Source organism: Oryctolagus cuniculus, chromosome 6 (genome assembly GCF_051225735.1).
Source record: "Oryctolagus cuniculus isolate XC-2025 breed Fujian yellow rabbit chromosome 6, ASM5122573v1, whole genome shotgun sequence".
Classification (NCBI taxonomy): Eukaryota; Metazoa; Chordata; class Mammalia; order Lagomorpha; family Leporidae; genus Oryctolagus; species Oryctolagus cuniculus.
The window spans coordinates 61,351,946-61,372,183 of NC_142872.1; the positions used below are offsets into that span (position 1 = coordinate 61,351,946).

At 46.7% G+C, this 20,238-nt stretch overlaps 1 long non-coding RNA gene across 3 annotated transcripts in view; it reads left to right on the forward strand.

Annotated features, from left to right (window-relative positions):
* LOC149126156 (uncharacterized) overlaps positions 1-11,231 on the forward strand; it is a 116,747-nt gene extending 105,516 nt beyond the window's left edge. Inside the window, exon 4 of one of the 3 annotated variants that reach the window (XR_016236465.1) lies at positions 10,990-11,231. This is a non-coding gene — a long non-coding RNA (uncharacterized LOC149126156). Of the gene's footprint in view, positions 1-10,868 lie in introns of all 3 variants that reach the window. The other 2 variants (XR_016236464.1, XR_016236466.1) reach the window with 2 other exon arrangements.
* The last annotated feature ends 9,007 nt before the right edge of the window (positions 11,232-20,238 follow it).

The following is a 20,238-nucleotide window of genomic DNA, read 5'->3' on the forward strand; positions in this document are numbered from 1 at the left end:
AACATCACTCCAAGCTGTCTTAAGTGTTACAGGAAGTTGTTGGCTCATGGAACTCAAGTGTCTAGAGAAAACGAGGCTCCAGGCAGGGCTTGATCAGCCTTCAGTACTATTTCTGTTTCCCAAAGATTTATTTATTTGAAAGGTAGAGTGATGGGGAAGAGAGTGGGGGAGGAGAGAGAGAGAGAGAGAGAGAGGAAACTTCCATCCACTGGTTCACCCTACAAGTGCACCAACAGTCAGGGCTGAGCCAGGCCAAAGCCAGGATCCTGGAACTCCATCTGGGTCTCCCACATGGGTGGCAGGGCACCAAGTACTTGGGCCATCATCTGCTGCCTCCCCAGGCGCCTTGGCAGGAAGCTGGACATGAGGCAGAGGAGCTGGGACTTCAACCAGCCCTCGGAGTGGCAGTTTAGCCCACTGTACCATAACACCTACTCCTCCAGGATCTTTCCTTTCACATCTTTCCATGAGCACAGGCAGGTGAATTTTCACCTGCTTTGCACATGGCTGTAACCTAGGTGCTTGGCATAGTTTCCAGAACAATCAACCATCTTTCTGGGGGATGATTTGGCTTCAGGCAGGACAGAGCAGTGTGTGGTGAGGTGCTGTCCTCTCCCTGTCCAACTCCCCAACCCACTTTTATTATCATCTAAGTAAATTCTCAGAACCAGTACCCAAGACCTCTAGCACATTAGAGCATATCATATCACATGGAGCATACCATAGCACATCTGCCCTCCCGAAGGCCTTTCCCTCTCCCACGAGAGACCTACGACAGATACATCTCTCCTTGAATTTCCCTTTGATTCACATTCCCCATGAGCAGCTGCCTCCTGGCCAGCTAGACAGAGAGCTGAGCTCCATTCTCTGGCCTTGCACTCTGTATGGTCTCCAATTAGTAACCAAGCCCTTTCTCATCATAATTGCTGTCAGCCGGGGAAAAGGGAACACGTGACAGCTTGACCTCTCCCTGGGGAGAGCCACGAGCCCCGTGCCACCGTGGGGAGCTCCATCGAGATTCTTGTGCACCTGCCTCAAGCCAGGTCTCCAGGACACCGCTGCTTTCAGCTCCAGCTGTCCTGCTGGTACCCTTCCGGGACATCCTCAGGCTCACAGCGGCTGTTCTTAAATGCACCTTGATGGTGATTTAACTGGATATTTTGCCCTCTTATTTAAAAATGGCTTGTCTCTTGGGCTGGACATCTTGGTGGAGGAGGGAGTGTTCCTGTATCTCCTGCCTTTCCTTATGGATTGTATTTCAAGGAAATCTCCAGAGGCGTCCGTTGGGCCCAGATGTACTTCTGGAAGACGGACTCCAAGGAACTAAACTGAAGGTGAGAAGGAGACATGGACGGAGCCCAACAAAAATTACATGGTCTGAACTTCAACCAAGACCCCAGAATCAAAGGCGGTGTGCGACAGGCCCTGCCTGCTTTCCAGAGCTTTTAGAACAGGGCTGTCTTGCCAGGCTGAGAATCCAGAGGCTGGCCAGAGATAACACGAGGAGAAACCAGGAGTCTCTCCAGTTTGGGAGTGGAATTTGCATTAGTAGCCTGGGCCAGGGGCCACAGAATCACATGCATGCTGCACTAGGTCATTTTAGCAAACTGTGTCTCTAACTTTTTGTGAACCCAAACAGAGAAGGCACCGTCAGCAATCCGATTTCCAAGGTGCCCCTTTCTTCTGACCCTCCAAACCGAGTTTTCCCTTCTGGGTAAGACAGGGGAGCCGTGTGAAGGGTGGCAGGGTGGGGAGGTGAACAGCCTTTTGGGTGAATGGTGGGGCACCATCTGCATGGCAGCCCCTGGGTGACTGAGCGCTTTTCCTTGGGCAGCATTTTCATAAATGGCCTCCGTAAGGATGGCTAAGGTAGGCTTATGGCATTTTCAGATGAAGCGAAGCCAAGGTAGAAAGGTAAATCTAAAGATGGCAGAAAGAAAGCTACAAAGAAATGTAACAGATCAATGTCCAGTCTCACATTGAAATCCATGAAATCTATGCGTGAATCCATCCACGTGTCTCCGTCACCTGGGTTAAACTTCCCTCCTGCGTCTCCAACTCTGGATGCCTTCCTTTTCTCCCCTGGAGGTTCCTTCAGATCCTCACACCTTCCCACGGACCCCCTTCCTCCCCTAAGCGGAGTCTGGAGCTGCTACCCCGTGCCATGTCTTCCAGCCCTCCAGGACCCACGTGGGAGACACAACCACCACTTGTGGTTCCCCAGAGCCACAAATAGGACATGGAACTCCAGGAGCTGAGGATCAGGCAAAGGCTCCCTGGGGCTGTGGGACTCTGATCTTCAACACTTTCAGCACCCGGCTGCCCACTTCCCAGCCTTGCAATGCCCGGATTTCCAGAGCTCTGCCCTTTCGTGTTTCTTTCAAAACCTTCATCATAGTTAGAGATTAGTTTTCAAGGGTGTGCGCACATGCATATATATACAGACAGACAGACACGTATACATACACACATGCATAGAGGCATACACTTGATTCATTTGTATTTTTTTCATCTGATCTCTCACACACACAGACACACACACATACACACACACACGTGTGTGCATGCATGATTGCAGCCTTCTGTGAATATTGGCTATGGAACCAATTACTCTAGGTTGCAGTAATTACTTTTATATAACTAGATTGGGGACTTGTGAATCAATTCCATACCCATTAGCAATGTGTGCTGGAGCCAAGATATTTTTTCCCTCTTTCCTTTTTTAACAGGGCTGGACAGTGTTGAATCCTTGAGAAAAAAATCAACACTTTTTTTTTTCTTAGCTGAAGCACATTCCAGCCACTCAGCAATGTAGAACTAATGAAGATATAAGTGTAAGGAAACCTATAATTGAATCCAGTGTGTAGCAAGCACACCCAGCTGAAACTACATGTGCTCGTGGTCTCATCCTCCCGGGGCAGCCAGTGCGGGGAAATATTTCTGGCTCGTGTCTCAGGCGGCCTCTTCTCTCCACGGAGCCAAAGCAGAATACACCCGGCCCTTCCTGGGGCAGAGGCATCGGGCTGTGTCTGGGAGCACCCGAAATGCCTGTGATTACGCTGCGCTTTGCTTGCTTATGGAAAAGGCAAGCAGAGGGGAAAAGACCTGAGAAATAGAAGTGCTTGGACAAGACCCCTTTTTGGGGGCTTTCATGCCATTTCCCTCGCCAGAGTTCTTTCCTCCATTCCCTGGCGGGTGTGGAGGCTGCAGCTGCTGGTCCCCACACCCCAGAATTAGGGAAGTCCCGTGGGGGCATGCCTTTCGCTTGAGCCCTCTGGTTTCCAATATTCAGGGCGATCCCTGTCAACCCAGCTGGCTAGTTCCCTCCCTCCACGGACCCCCTTTGATGGGTGGATCCAGATGGGAGTGAGGCTAGAGTGCAAATGTATTTTCCTTTCAAAATTCCTCACTGGTGATGCATGGCCAGGTGTGCCCAGCACACGCGGCTGCTCTGTTCCCTGGAGGAGGAGCCCTCCTGATGCCCTGTCCTTGCCGGGCTCCCTGGTGCAGAGGGAAAGAGCTAAGCAGCCATGGACACTCTGGTGTGCATTAGGATTGCGAGGGGAGCCGTGGTGTGTGCATGAGGGAGGCCATGGAGCCATGAGCTGCAGCAGGTGTGCTGCTGTTTGAGCACCTGGCTGGAATTCCATTCCCTCTGCGTACTTCCCATAGTACCTGTCACTCTCTATTGTCTCTCCTCTGCACAACCAATGCCTTATTCAGTTATTTGGGTTCTCTACTGGGCTCTATTTGAGTTTGGGTCTCCACCTGAGAGGGGTCCCAGGTGTTGTGCACAGGTGTGGAGATTGTGACGCCCCCTTCCCACAGTGCATCACCTCCCCCTCGCCTCTTGCTCTCTCTAATCTCCTGGGCTGGGTCCCTTGGACTCCGATGTCTTGCTGCCTAGTCCGAGGGACAGTGGCTTCCACCTTCTAGTCCCTGGAAGGTCGTGTAGCCCCGGACAGCTGGGCCGGGTGTGCTGCCAGCCCTGTCCCCGAGGTCTTGGAGACCGGCGATTCGAGCTGCAGGGAAGTCCCCGGTGTGCTCCGGGTGGGCGGCCCCCAGCTGGACACGCAGCTCTGTCAGCTGCTTCGAGTCCTAGTTGGAAGAGGCATTCCAGGGACATTCTTTCTGTCTGGAGCAGGGACTTGGCTGGAACCAGGAACCAAAAAACCGGAACAAACTGCACCAGTTTGCTCAACCTCGAACCAAATCCAATTTTTGTTTTAAATATTGCAGAGCACCAAAGCGAAGGTCTGGGGTTTGATTAGGCTTGTTTTCCCACCCGAGGCCATGGCAGGACCTGCCTGTCACCTCAAGTGACTGAGGGGGAGCTCTGCTGGGGACCTCAGCATGCATTTGGGGTTCAGGTAGCTCACAGACAGGAAAATGCCAGAAGGTAGAGTCAGATCTGCAAGGTTTGCACTTGGAGGACTGCAGCACAGAGAAGCTGAGATGGCAGGGAGGCAGGGCCAGGCTGTGAAGCCAGCCTTCTGGGAAGGGTGTTGTGTGGGGTGCAGCCAGGTGCATCGCCCCCAGGAGGCACTCAGGACCACAGGGGCTGCAGCAGTGCACCAGGGACAGAGGCACCAATGAAACTATGTCTCTGTGCATTTTCCTGATTTTTTTTTTCCTCAGGTCTCCTCTGGGTCAATCAAGAGATGTTTAATTCGTCCCTGGCACACACCAAGGCACAGGAACAAAAAGTTATAGGGGCGTGGGCCTTGCTCTCTCCCTGTCGCTGACACACTTGAGAACTTATGCTGTAGTGTCCTAGAGAGAAGCTGCTGTGGCTTGGTGTCCCCCAAGCATCCATGTCCGTCTAGAACCTTAGGATGTGACCTACTTTGGACATAAGGTCATTGCAGATGTAGTTAGTTAGGGATCTCGAGTTGAAATCACCTTGGATGTAGGGTGGGCCTTACAGCCTGTAGCTGGTGTCCTTACAATAAGAGGGGGAGGCACAAAGACACGGGGGAGAAGCCAGGCTGAGACAGTGGCAGACATTGGAGTGACGCAGCCGCACGCTAAAGCACGTCCAGGGCCACCAGACGCTGCCAGAGATAAATTACCCCTGGCATCTTCAGAGGCTCCATGGCCCTGCTGACTCCTTGCCTACAGTCTTCTGGCCTCCTGGATGGCGGGAGCTCCAGTTCACAGCCAGTCGGGCAGCCCCATGAAGCCCCTGAGATGCTACAAGGCTTACCACACTACACCTCCTTTCTGGGGACGATTTCTTCTGCCTCATTACCAACATTTGTGCCCTGAGACCTTGACCTTGACACTTGGGCCACACAGGATTGGACCAAGGACCAGTTGGACACCTAAAGGCGTCCACCCTGGAGGTGCCTGCTGCAACAGGTTGAATGGGTGGGGCCTCTCACCACCCTCTGGCAGAAGGGACACTCACGCCGAGTCAGGGCCGGAGGGAGTTGTAGGAAGCCATGGGGCAGAAATCATGAGGCAGGCAGGTGCAGGGAGTGGCAAGGAGCTGTATGTGTGTGTGTGTGTGTGTGTGTGTGAGTGTGAGAGAGAGAGAGACAGAGAGAGAGAGAGAGAGAGAGAGAGAGAAAGAAGGAAGAGGAAGAGGGGGAGGAAGAGGGGGAGGAAGAGGAGGAGGAAGTGGAGGAGGAAGAGGAGGAGGAGGAAGAGGAGGAGAAGACTTCACAATGAGGACTCATTTTCATCACAGGCACCGGATGTAGGAAGAAGGAAGGAGAGTTGTAGCTAAACAGACTGTATGGTGTGACGTCTCTGGGGGTTGAAATGTGCTCTTTACGATGGCCCCAGGGCTCGTCCCAGCCCCGCTCACCCCGTCCCAAGCCCACACTGGATTTCTCATCCTTTCTGGCCCCGAGGAGCCCCTTCCTGTGAGTTGCACTCAACAGGCCTGTTACCCAGCTGGCTGGCTCTGTTACGCCTCTCGCCTCGCATCCGCTTCCCAGTAGCTGTGCCCAGTGATGCGCTCCACGTGCAGCTGACAGGGGCCGCAGCAGGAAAAGACGCGAGAATCCAGCTCAAACGAACACAGATACTGGCTTTCATTGGAGGAGAGCCGGAGGCGCGTGGAATGAGAGAGACCTGGGGATGTATACAGGCGTGCAGAGGCTTCTGACATGTTTGATTTCTTAAAAACAAAGTCTGTGACAAAAATGGCAGAGTGGTGAGTTTATCAAGCTGTTTAGAGGTTGTCGAGTATGCATTAATATTCTCTAGGCTTACTTAGGTGCTTGAAATATCTTAGAATAAAAGTCGACTTGGCAAAGACTTGGAAAGAGATGCTAGCCTTAAATGAAGAATTTGCTGTGGCAACAGAGTCTTTAAAATAGCATCCACGCAGGCCGATGCGGATGGGAACTCGGGTGCGGAAGCCTGCCTTGGGTTTGGATGACTGTCTGAGATAAAGGTGCAAATAGCCTGCAAGAGCCAGGTACTCCAGCCCAGGGACACAATGCAGTCTCCTGGAGGATTCGGCCCTGCGTGACAGCTTCTTCACAGGATGAGTGGGCGTTAGGGCCTTCTCCGTGGTAGTTTTTATTATTATTCTGAGTTATTATTCGCTTCCAGAGCCCGTGTGCTGCTCATGCTTGTCCCCTGCCAAACAGAAGCATGTGTGCGACTGTCACCATGGCCTGGGCTCTCGTTCGCTCCTCGGGATCCATTGTTGCCAACGTGGAGATTGTTCCTGATGCTCCGGAACAATCGTGTGTCACAAGAGCAGCCGTGGCAGGCCTCTGGATGCTGGGGCTGTGCAGGTGCTGTCGGGTCTTGGTCGGCCAGGGTTCTCCGTGGATGCCTGGTGATGCCCTGTGGGTGCTGGGGACGGGGCAGGGCAGTGAGTTCATGCCCAGCAGTCCAGGCAGGTTTTAATTTGTATCTGAGATGGTGGAGGACTAGGCGAGCACTATTTATGGAGCCTTGAACCCCTTCATTACCACCCAGTGCTGTTCAGATGTTTTTTTGGGTGTCTGTGGAGGTATGTAATTACCCTTGCCTTGGCTTTGAGCACTGTTGTAGAGAAAAGGGTTTTGCAACACACGTGGCGTTTGGGAAGTGCTGGTTGCTTACCCCTTCCTGGAAAATTAATTATAAGGCATAGTGACCCATTCAAGGCTCTGAGAAGGCCCGCGGAAGAGGAATCCGTCTAATCCTGGGGCGTGGCTTGGGTGGTGAAGGACAAATAGAGATATGGATTGGCTCTGCCTCGCGACTTGCTCCTCCTCCTCCTCTTCCATTCTTGGCGAGGTCATCCTAGCTGCTCTCTCTGGAGTGAGCCCTCCTGCCAGCTGCTCCCCATCGTGTCCTTTTACTTGCTTTCCCTACACATAGCTGGTTTTTTTTTTTTTTTTTTTTTGACAGGCAGAGTGGGCAGTGAGAGAGGAAGACAGAGAGAAAGGTCTTCCTTTTGCTGTTGGTTCACCCTCCAATGGCCGCCGCGGCCAGTGCGCTGCAGCCGGCGCACGGCGCTGATCCGAAGGCAGGAGCCAGGTGCTTCTCCTGGTCTCCCATGGGGTGCAGGGCCCAAGCACTTGGGCCATCCTCCACTGCATTCCCGGGCCACAGCAGAGAGCTGGCCTGGAAGAGGGGCAACCGGGACAGAATCCGGCGCCCCGACCGGGAGTAGAACCCGGTGTGCCGGTGCCACAAGGCTGAGGATTAGCCTAGTGAGCCGCGGTGCCGGCCACAGTTTTTTTTTTTTTTTTTTTTTTTTTTTTGTGGCTGAAGTTAATCTTATGTACAGAGCAGGGCTCTGATAGCAAACAGGTAGCCCTGAAAATGAGTGATTCGAGGAGTTTAATGATGGGCTCCAGGCACTGGTGGGCAGAGTTTAGAGAAGGAATAGCAATGCTGTAGGATCCTGGTAGCAGCACTATCACCCTTGGACTTAAAGAGCCAAGTGGAGGGGGCAGGCGTTGGTACTGGGAAGCAGAGCTGTGTGGAGGGGGCTGCCTGGCAGGAGCAGGAGGGGACAGGACCCTCGTGTAGCAGCACCGCAGGAGGGCACCCGGGGGAGTGAGCAGACTAACTTCTCTCTCCCTGGCGCTGGATCTCCTGCAGATTCTGCCTTTGCCGAATCTTTCAGAAGTCAGAGGGCCAGGGAGCCTGTTGACTTGGTCTGTCCTGGTCCCTGTCAGTCCCCTCCTACAGCATCAGCTCCATAAGGCCGGATGTGTTATGGATTTGTAGGTGCTTAGTGCATGATTAGTGAGTATATAGGTAGTGTTCAAAGGCCAGGGCTTTGTGTTATGAGCCATTTGGGACAGAGTAAACCCATTTTCCCTTTTTTTTTTAACTAAACCTAAAAAAAGTTACTTGTTTGAAAGGCAAGGTGAGGAGAGAGAGAGAGGAATCTTCCATCCTCTTGTTCGCTCCCCAAATGTCAACAGCCACAGCCAGTCAGGCGGCAACCGAATCAACCCAGCTCTCGCATGTGGTGGCAGGGACCCAAGTACTTAAGCCATCCCCTGCTGTCTCCCAAGGAGTGCAGTAGCAGGAAGCTGGAATTGGAAGTGGACCCTAGGCACTCAGCTATGGGATGTGAACATCTCAAGCAGTGGTTAGACCCCTGCAGCCAAAGTTCACCTCCTTCAGTAATTTGAATGGAGGTACAGCATAGTTACATCAAGGGATACAAACTGTAAGGGAACGCGTCAGTGAATTCTCACAAACTGAGCACGTCCATGTCACTACACTCAGATCAAAGAAGACACCACTCCAGTTCTGTGCCTCTGCTCCTGTTCCTTTTCCCAGTCCACATCCTCTCCCACCACTCTCTGGGAGTTTCCCACTGAAAAGTAGTTCTGAAATATTGAACATTATATAAATAGACAAAACCTTCAATATGTGTACTTTTGTATTTGAGTTCTACTCAACACTATTGAAATTAATCCATGAAGTCATGTGATGTTAACATTTTTCATTCTTATTGTTGTTATTTGAATAGTATTCAATATTTTAATTTTGATACATCACTGTTTATCCATTCTATTTGATGGGTATCACCAGTTAGATTGATCGCTAGATAAATTTCTCCACTGATCTAGGTCTTCAATAGTTTCTGCCATTTGCATGTGTAGAGGTCTTGTACATTATTCCTTATGTGCGCTCCTAAATATTTTATGCTATTATTTTTTTTTAAACTTTTGTTTAATGAATATACGTTTCCAAAGTACAAATAATGGATTACTATGGCTTCCCCCCATACCGTCCCTCCCACCCACAACCCTCCCCTTTCCCACTCCCTCTCCCCTTCCATTCACATCAAGATTCATTTTCGATTATCTTAATATACAGAAGATCAGCTTAGTATACATTAAGTAAGGATTTCAACAGTTTGCTCCCACACAGAAACATAAAGTGAAAAATAATAGATGATTTTTTTTAATGATGATGAAATCAGATCAGACCTATTGTCATGTTTAATCCCAGTGAGAGTCAAGTTGGGAGTTGATAGTTTCTTTTCTTTTCTTTTCTTTCTTTTTTTTTTTTTTTTTTTTTTTTTTTTTTTTTTTTTACAGAGGATCAGTTTAGTATGCATTAAGTAAAGACTTCAACAGTTTGCACCCCCATAGAAACACAAAGTGAAATATATTATTTGAGTACTCGTTATAGCATTAAATCTCAATGCACAGCACATTAAGGACAGAGATCCTACATGAGGAGTAAGTGCACAGTGACTCCTGTTGTTGACTTTACCAATTGACACTCCTGTCTATGGCATCAGTAATCTCCCTATGCTCCAGTCATGAGTTTCCAAGGCTATGGAAGCCCTCTGAGTTCTCCGACTCTTATCTTGTTTAGACAAGGTCATAGTCAAAGTGGAGGTTCTCTCCTCCCTTCAGAGAAAGGTACCTCCTTCTTTGAAGACCTGTTCTTTCCACTGAGATCTCACTCACAGAGATCTTTTGCCAGAGTGTCTTGGCTTTCCATGCCTGAAATACTCTCATGGGCTTTTCAGCCAGATCTGAATGCCTTTAGGGCTGACTCTGAGGCCAGAGTGCCATTCAGGACATCTGCCATTCTATGAGTCTGCTGAGTATCTCACTTCCCATGTTGGATCACTCTCCCCTTTATTTATTCTATCGGTTAGTGTTAGCAGGTACTAGACTTGCTTATGTGCTCCCTTTGACTCTTAGTCCTTTCATTATGATCAATTGTGAACTGAAATTGATCACTTGGACTAGTGAGATGGCATTGGTACATGCCACCTTGATGGGATTAAATTGGAGTCCCCTGGTATGTTTCTAACTCTACCATTTGGGGCAAGTCAGCTTGAGCATGTCCCAAATTATATATCTCTTCCCTCTCTTATTCCTACTCTTATGTTTAACAGGGATCACATTTCAGTTAAATTTTATGCTATTATTAATTTTATGCCAATCATCTTTTGCTATTATGAATATGCTCTTAGAAATATTTTTACGTGCCATTTGGGAATATACCTATTCACATTCCTTGGAATGGTCCTTGTGCGTGGTAAGGTGCACGCATGTGTGTTCAGCTTCCCCAGGCATTGCTGGTCTCCCACAGCAGTTGAGTAACATGCCTAGTGCAGAGGAGGGGCGTCCCAGTTGCACCATATCCCCCGCACTACTTGGTAGTATGATTTTTTAATTATAGCCATTGTGATGCATGTGCCTCGCTGGTGATTCTTTCATTGTGTTTCTCTAATGACTAGTGATATTGAGCACATTTTGATATTGGCTATTTTTATCTCTTCTTTTGATAAGTGCTTTTTTTTGCTCATTTTTCTTTTGGTTCATTTGAACAGTCCTTACTGAATGACAGCAACTATTATCCTATATATGAGTCCTTAAGATAATAAACGTATGTGAATATTTTTCTCTCTCTTTGGTTTGTCTTTTTAGTCTCCAAATGGTGTTTTTCAGGGCCAGCGCTGTGGCACAGCGGGTAAAAGCCCTGGCCTGAGGCGCTGGCATCCCATATGGGGCGCTGGTTCTAGTCCTGGCTTCTCCTCTTCTGATCCAGCTCTCTGCTATGGCCTGGGAAAGCAGTAGAAGATGGTCCAAGTCCTTTGGCCCCTGCACCCACGTGGGAGACCCGGAAGAAGCTCCTAGATCCTGGATTCGTATTGACGCAGCTCCAGCCATTGCGGCCATCTGGGGACTGAACCAGAGGATGGAAGACCTCTCTTTCTGTCTCTATCTCTCTCTGTAACTCTGTCTTTCAAATAAATAAAAAATAAATCTTAGAACAACAACAAAAACAAATGGTGTTTTTCATGAACGGGAACTCTTTAATTTTAATAGAGCCAAATTATCAATTATTTCTTGTATGGTTAATACTTGTGTGTTTATATGTGTGTGTATGTGCATGTGTGTGCATGTGTGTATGTGTGCATGTTTATGCGTGTGTATTGGTATGTGTGTGTGTATGCGTGCATGTTTATGCATGTGTATGTGTGTGGGGGAGATGTTTGAGAAATCTTTGGGCACTCCAAAGTCATGATGAGCTGTTATATTTTCTTCCAGAAATTTTATAATTTACTTTGCACAGAACTATAGCCCATCTAGAATTGTGTGGTGTGAAGTGGGGATTGTAATTCACTTTTTCAGATGGACATCTAATTGGCCCAGTAGCATTTATTTTAAATGCTGGTCATCCCTTCTCTCCTACACCACACTCCAGTGTCACCTTTGTCCTAAATCAGGTGCCTGCAGAATGGGGGTATTTTTCTGGCCTCTGGAGTGTTTCACTGTCCTTCAGCTTTCAACATGCTGTCTTAGTAAGAGGTCCTGCTGTTTGATGGTTGACGATTCCCAGTTTTGTTCTTTTTCCTCGGGATTACTTTGCCTTTTTTTCATTGTCCTATACATTTCCATATAACTTTGACAATTGACTCACAAAGTTTCACAAAAATCTTTTAGGACTTTGATTGAATTACATTGAATTTGTAAAGAAGTTTGGGATAAAACCAATATTTTGCAAATATTGTGTCTTCTAATCCAAGAATATGGTCTGCTCTCCATTTATCTAGGTCTTGGTTTTTCTAATTAATTGTTCCACATTTTATTCTAATATGGACAGTATTCTTTTAAAGTTTTATTTTCCATATGACTTTGCTGTTATCTAGAAATACAATTGACTTTTACATGTCATTTGCCTTCTATCCAGTGGCCTTCTGAAATGCACTTATTGTCTGTAAATCCTTTTGTATTGACTATGAACACAGATATATATTTCTGCAAATATCAGTTGTTCTATTTTTCCTTTCCAAACTGCATACCTTTTTCTCCTTCCTTTTTTTCATGAGCTGGCTAGAACTTCCTATTCAATATTTAATGGAAGTGGTGAAAACAGGTATCATTCTTAATTCTCAGGCAGGAAGTTTTCCTTATCTTACCACTGATCATACTATTTGCCATGGGTTTGTTGTCTTAAAAAAATACTCTGCATTGGATTAAGGAGGTTGCTTTTTATTCCCGTTTGCAGAGATGGTTTTTATCTCATTTTTATTTATTTGAAAGACATTTTACAGAGAGATAGGAAGAGTATCACACACACACAGACACACACACAGAGAGAGAGAGAGAGAGAGAGAGAGAAAGAGAGATTTCCTATCCTCCAGTTCACTTCCCAAATGGCTGCAATGTCAGATCTGGGCCAGGCTGAAGCCAAGAGCCTGGAACTCCATCTGGGCCTCCCACGTGGGTGCAGGGGCTCAAGCACTTGGGCCATCCTCTGCTGCCTTCCCAGACACAGTAGCAGGAACTGGATCAGAGCTGGAGAAGCCTGCACTGGAGCCCGTGCTTGTATGGGATGCCAGCATTGCAGGCAGCACCTTAATGCACTGTGCTACCATGCCAGCCCCAGACAGAGTTTTTAAAATATCGTGGACGTGTGTGTTGTTTCATCAAAAGCCATTGCTGTATTTATGGATGATTAGATGATTTCACGCTTTATTCTGTTAATGCAGTGAGTCATAGCAATTTTTTTAAAGATGAAATCAACCTTTTAGTCCTGGAACAAATCCAACTTGCTCATGACTTACTGTCATTTTTATTTTTCACTGAATCCAGTGTGCTAGTTTGGTAGTTTTTGCACCTCTGGTGATAAGATTAATTGGTCTGTAATTTGCCTTCACATCCTGGTCCATTTTTTGTGTTGAAGTTACAATGACCTCATTAAACAAATTAGGGAATACATTTTTCTTAGTCTATGCAAATGTTTATATAATATTGCTGTCATTTATTTCAGAAATACTTGGAGGAATTCACTTGGGACTCATTTGGAGGAAAGCCTGGAGCTTTCTTTGTATAAATATTGTCAGCCACAGCTTTAGTATAGGTATAAGATTAATCCATGTTTTCTATTTCTTCCTGTCAGCTGTTGTTAGTGGTGTTTTCTAAAGGAGTTTACATCCTACCTAAAATTTTAAATGGATTAAAGTTAGCATGCTCATCATATACAATGAGTATCTTTCTAAGATGTGGAGAATAAGGACTGGTGCCCTCCTTTTTGTTCAAATTGGTGATCCGTGCCTTCTCTGTTTCTTATCAGGATTCCAGAAGCTTAACGTTTTTATTATTCCTTTACAAATACCAACTTTGAGCAAGTTAATTTTCTTTGCTGAAAGTCTGTTTCATATGTCATCAATTTCTTCTCTTGGTTTTTTATTATTTCCTTCCCTCTAGTTTCTTTAGATATCAAATGTGCTGTTCTTTGTTTGTGAGACAACTAGATTTATCTTCATTCTTTACTCGTTTTAACTACGTGTATGTAAGGCTACAGCTCGTCTCTAAGGAGAGTTTTTACCACACCCGCATGTTTTGATATGTCATATTTTCATTACCACTTAAAGATATTTTCCAATTTCCACAGAACTTTTTTTGTTTGACCTATTTAAAAGTATATTGCTTAATTTCCAAGTATTTGGGGGGAATTTCTACTTATTTTATTATTGATTTCCAGCTTAATTCTTCTGTGGTCAGAGCACATATTCTGAGTGATTTCAATCCTTTGAAATTTGTTGAAATTTCCTTTATGGCCAGCATAAATGTTCCATGTGCACTTGGAAAGAACAGATGCTCTTTCCAGCACAATGTTCTGTACGTTTCAATATATCACACGGGCTCGCTGTGTTGTGGGATCTCATACTATCCCTACTGGTGTTCTGCTTGTGGCCTTTCTTGAGAGAAGCCTGCTAAAGCCTCCTATTAGGAATGGAGATTGCCTACATTGCCTGGTGCTTAGGAGATTTTGGTGTTCCACATTATGAAGCTGGACAAGTGATCTTCAACAAGCTTATGGAACACACATAGTATCTTTTATTTCCATTGTCCATGAATATTTTGTAGAACCCTTGTATTTTACGTACAGGTGAACGTAGACTTTGTATGTCTTCTGGAGGATTCGCCTTATTATTATTATGAAATTTTTATTTGATCTGAATTATGCTGCTTGCCGTTGATCTACTTTGCTTTCAGTAAAGCTACAGCAGCTTTCTTTTGAACAACATTTTATCATGTGGTAATTTATACTTATTCCCTATCCTTGCTTTTAGGGTCCATCTCTCATAAGCAGTGTGGAGTTAGATAGTATTTTCTTTCTGTAGACTTTTAGTTGGACTATTATTCCACTTTTTTTAAAGATTTATTTTATTTATTTGATAGGTAGAGTTGCAAACAATGAGAGGGCGAGACAGAGAGAAAGGTCTTCCTTCCATTGGTTCATTCCCCAAATGGCCGCAACTGCTGGAGCTACACCAATCCGAAGCCAGGAACCAGGTGTTTCTTCCAGTCTCCCATGCGGGTGCAAGGACCCAAGGAGTTAGGCCATCTTCTACTGCTTTCCCAGGCCATAGCAGAGAGCTGGATTGGAAGAGGAGCAGCTGGGACTAGAACCGACGCCCATATGGGATGCCAGCACTGCAGGCAGATTAACCCACTGCACCATGGTGCTGGCCCCTACTTAATCCACTTACATTGAGTGTGATCACTGGTGTATTGGGGGTTCTGTTTACCATCATGCTTCACGGCCAAGGCACCACACCACATGTGTGGTCCCTCCTGCCCTGCCAACTTCCATGACTTCCCTCCGCTTGTTCTCCCTACTTCATTGGCTGCTTCTTACCTTAGTTTTTTCTTTGCCATGTCTCACTCCTCCCCCAAACTTTTAGGCATCGAAGTTTCCTCTTACTTATTCCTCACAATCCTCTCTTTTGAGCTCTCTCCTTAGGTGATCTCAAAGCTTTAAACAGGTTGCCAACTCCCAGCTGTGTTGCTCAACACTGGGCCTCTTCCCTGAGCTCCAGGTGGTCAAGTCAACACCACGTGTCACCACTGGAGGGCCAATCAGCCTCTCAGAACCAGCGTTTCCCAAACTGAGGTCTTAGGAGAGTGGGAGCTTCTGTATGGCCTCTCGGTGGTGTTCCCCCTCACTAAGTAGCAACTCCATTTTCTCACTGCTTAAGCCAAAGCCCTCAAGTTGTTCTGGACTCCTGTCTTTTCTCGGGTTCATTCTGCCTTCAGCAGATACCCGTAACCTGACGACTTCGCACCATCGCCTCTGCCATCGGCTTGAGCCAAGCCTCTGCCATCTCTCACCTGCGTGGCTGCAGCGACCTCGCCACAGCTCTCCTTGCTCCCCACCTGACTTGTACACAGCCTGCTCTCCCCACTGCTGCTGGAATGAACTTAAGAAAAAATCACGTGTCACGTCACACCATTTCTATGCTCAAGACAAAAAAAATGGGTTTTTATCCTGATCAGAGTAAAAGCCAAAATCTTCCCCACAGTCTGCAGAGACCGGGTGGATCTAGCACCATGCTACTTCCTGAACTTACATACAGCCTTCCTCCAGTCACACGCTGCAGCCGACCTGGCCTCTCTGAGGTTCCACATAAATACCCAGCCTACGTCACCCCGGGACCTTTGCTGTATGTATGATGTATGAGGGGCCTTCAGAAGCTTTATGGAAACTGTGTATTATGAAAAAAAACTATTCATAAATTTCAAAAGTTAATTCCATTTTCACAAACTGTTAAAGTGCCCTTGCCTGTTGTATATATTCATTTTTTGATCTGTTGACAGCCTACTGGCTTTCACCATCAGCTCTGAGGCACACCGTGGTTCACTCACTGATGGATCTCCAGAACCCAGGTCAATATTTATGGAACAGATGAACAGAACATGACTTGATGTCGACTCTGCGAAGTTGGCACGGGAGCGCCTGTTCTCTCCTCCCTGAAGCTCAGAGCCTTCGGGTGACTTCTGGAAACCACTCAGCGGCGAGGTGGCTGAGCTGGAACACCAGCAGGTCTCTCTTCCTGGCCAGCAGGGGGCTCATTCCACAGCAACCCCGATCCCAGCCACAGGGTCTTCTGTCCCCACGACCAGTGATGACAAACATTGGACAGCCAGGGTCATGTGAGCTCGGAGGTTTCCTTCGCTCCAGTGTCCACCTGGACCAGCAGTCCCGAAAGTGGAATCCAGGCCTTGTGGTTTCTTTGAAGTTTGCCATGGGTGAGGAAGAAGTGGGATGTGAGTGAGCGAGTCGGGAGCAGGTGATGCACATCACGGATCCTATACACCAAGCCTTCGGGGAAGATGCCTTCCAACATTGAATGGGAACTTCCTGAACAGATTCGTATGCTCATTCAACAAGTCTTTGTTGGGTCACCTACAATGGACAAGGCATACTGTTCCAGGCACTGGGAATAGGATACTGGGCAAAACAAGACAAGTCCCTGCCCTCCTCTTGTGGGGAACGAAGGGAGTTAGCACCGGATGAGTGAATTTCAAAAGAACTTAGGGTTTGCTGTGGAGAGCACATTCAGTAATTTCTCAGATTACATCTTTGTTGAAAAGCCAGAATTGGGAAACCGACTGATGTATCTGGTTGGAGACAGAGCAAAAAACACACATGCCAAGTCACAGAAGGAAGGGATTAGGGCAGGACACCAGTGGGAGAGGGGAGGAGCGTGACTACCTCTCCCTTCTGCCTGGCTTATAGACTACGCTTCCTAGCTGGCTATGGTCATGTGACCGAGTTCTAACCAATAGAATGCGAGTGGAGGTGATGAGTGCAATTTCTGGTCTGGCCCTGAGGACTTGTTAATATGGCCAAACTGCCTGGGGCCCTGAATGACTGTGTGGACTGCACTTATTGCTGAACTGAATCCCCAGATACAGAAAGGATTAAATTTCATGAAACATTTTAGAAATTTGGAAATTTTGAGATTTCCTAAAAAAAAAATCCTCATGGTCTCTTTGGAATCAATGAAGATGACTCTTGGTGGGCATAAAATTCTGTAGGTTCCCCTGCATTTCCCAGCTTTCCTTGCAGTTAAGTTGGTCATGTGATTCGGTTTCAGGCAGGAGATTGTGGGAAAAAGGATGGAGGCCTACTTGTAAGGGCAGGCCAGTTGACACTAGGACTGTTCCAAAGCTGCGAGATGGCAGAGCCAACATCTGAAAGAAATCTGGGATCCTGAATTAGCAACTCGGGAAGAGCCAACTAGGTCCATGGCCATTGGACTTTGCACATGAGGTCAGTCTATTTTTCTTGTATTTTGCTCCTCATGTTTGAGGTTGGCTGTGATGCATTTAGCCTACTCTGACTAATACGAGGTCTATTTGTTGCTGGACTTTAGACTCCAAATGTGCAAATGGACACGAGAGCATCAATGCTGATGTAGGACTGAAGAGTTATCAGCCCTCTGACTGTGTTACCCGTCACTGTCCCCAGGGCCTCCCATGGTGCCTGGACCACGGTAGACGCTCAAGAGTATGTTTGAATGATCATGAATGTCTGTGTGTCTCTGTTTTTGACATTTCCTTCCTAAAACCTTAAACCTAGTCCTACATGTCAGAATCTTAATAGGAATAGTTAAATTGTGTATAGCAGGTGGCTTTTAAAGAAATATGTTAAAACCTGGGGGTTACCAGTCCTCAATCTTTTTGTGACATTAAGACGTGTATTCTCTCCAGGCCTCTGCTCTCTGATTTGCTGAGCAGGGTGATGCTATGGTAGAGGCTGCTCAGAATCCAGCTCTGTTTCCGCCACAAAGTAGGTCTTAATTAGATGCTTGCTTGCTTACTTGTGGTGCTGACAACATGCATAGAGAAGCATTTAAGGTAAACCCAGGAAGACCAGTGGGCTCCATGACAGGTCCTCTGTAGAAAGGCTGGAGTTACTGCACACGCTCCAGGAGGTGAGAGGAGGCAGGGCTGTTGTCAATCATGCGACAGTTACACCATCTATTCCACAGGAGGATAAAGAGAAACAACCTGGTACAGTGGCTTGCCTTTGGTGCCATGCCTGGAGAAGATTATTCATTCAATACTCAGCCAATCTTAGTGAGTTTTATTCTGGCCAAGCCACTGTTTTAGGCACACAGGATCCAGTGTTGAAAAAGACAAAACTTCTATTCCTCTGAAAAGCGAGAAAGAGAAAGAGAGAGAAGGAGAGAGAGAGAGAGAGAGAGAAAGAGAAAGAGAGAGAGATGTTTTTCAAAATCAGCTGGGTGAAAGCCCACCAATTTGAATGTTCATCTTATCCAAAAACATCCTCACTAAAAACATCTAGAATAATGTTCAACCAAGTTGAACACACAAGCTGTTTCTAGCAAGAGTGAGTAAGAGAGAGAGAGAGCTCTCTCCTATCCGCTGGTTCAGTCCTCAAATGCCCACAGCTGCTGGGGCTGCATCAAACTGAAGTCAGGAGCCTGGAACTCCACTGGGGTTTTCTGTGTGAGTGGCAGAGATCCAAGCACTTGAGCCATCACCTGCTGCTTCCCAGGGTTTGCGTTTGCAGGAAGCTGGAGTCAGGAGCCAGAGACGGGACTCAAAGCCAGGTACTCCAATATGGGTTGCGGGAGTCCCCAGTGGTGGTTTAACTGCTGTGCCAGCTTTGAATGATTATAATCAAAACTACTATAAATGTTCATATGTAGGTTTCTGTGTGAAAATAAGGCTCCACCCAGGCTTGAATTGTTGGCTCTTATGGTGAGTGTTTAGCTTTGTTAAAAATGGACAAACTGCTTCCCAATGCACTTGTTAAAGTTTGTGTGTCATCCAGCAGGTGCATGGGAGTCCCTGTTGCCCTCATCCTCACCAACACTTGAACCTGTCCACTAAACACATGACTTCTAGTCCTACCGGCTGGTGCATAGTATGTCTTATTGTGACTTCAAGCCATGTTTCCTCAACGACGGGTACCACATCCTGGCGTGTGATTATTGGCCAACCATGTACCTTTTGGGGAAATGTCTGCTCCAATCCCTGGCTCATGGGTTTTTTGGGCGGTTTGCTTTTTTTATTGTTGAGTTTTGAGAATCTTTTATATACTCTGGATACAATTCCTCTTTCAGTCATGTGATTTGCAAATGTTTTCCTCCCGTCTGTGGCTTTTCTTTTCATCCTCCCAAAGAGCAATAGTTTGAGAATTTGATGACATGTGACACAGCAATATTTTCTGTATGGATTGTGCTTTTGGTATCACATTTAAGAGCCCTTTGCCAAATCTGAGGTCTCAAAGATTTTTTTTCTTGTAAAATCTTCCAGAACTTTTACAGTTTGGGGTTTTACTTTTAGGCCCATTATCTACTTTGAGCTAATATTTGAATATGTATAAGACATGGGTCGATGGGTCAATAGTGTTTGGATTTTTTTTTAATTTTTTCATTTAAATGCCAAGTCATTTCAATGCCATTTGTTAAAATGTCTATCCTTTCTCCATGGAGTTGCCTTTGCATCTTGGTCAAAAAAAAATCAATTGGCTGTATAAATGTGAACTTATTTTTTTTTCTTTTACTTCTCTCTTCTGTTGATCTGTGGGTCTATCAGTCCATAGCCTTGTTATGTATTTCAGCAACTGCTCTGTAGTCTCTGCCCCAAACCAGGATGCGGCTTCTTCCAATGTACAGAACAGGTGTGGTATTATCTAAGACATTTGTAATTCCATCTGAGCACTGCAGTATCTCTAAATCACATGCGTCACCACTTTAGGGATAGCCTTTTTCTATTTCTCAATCCACAAAATCAGTTGGGAAAGACGCGAGACTGTTATTCTATTACGACTTAATTTCTTTCAAAGATTCCCCAATCCAGATTGGAAGCCATCAGAGTCATGCAGGCTCTGCCCCGGTTCTCCCCCGGATTGCAGCTCACGCCGAAGCTCACGGTGGGTGCTGAGCACCAGCAGGGGAGCTGCCTGAGCAGGTGTCATGGTCAGACTCCGACAAGAGCCTCCCTATTTGATTTCCTGGGTTTTGGC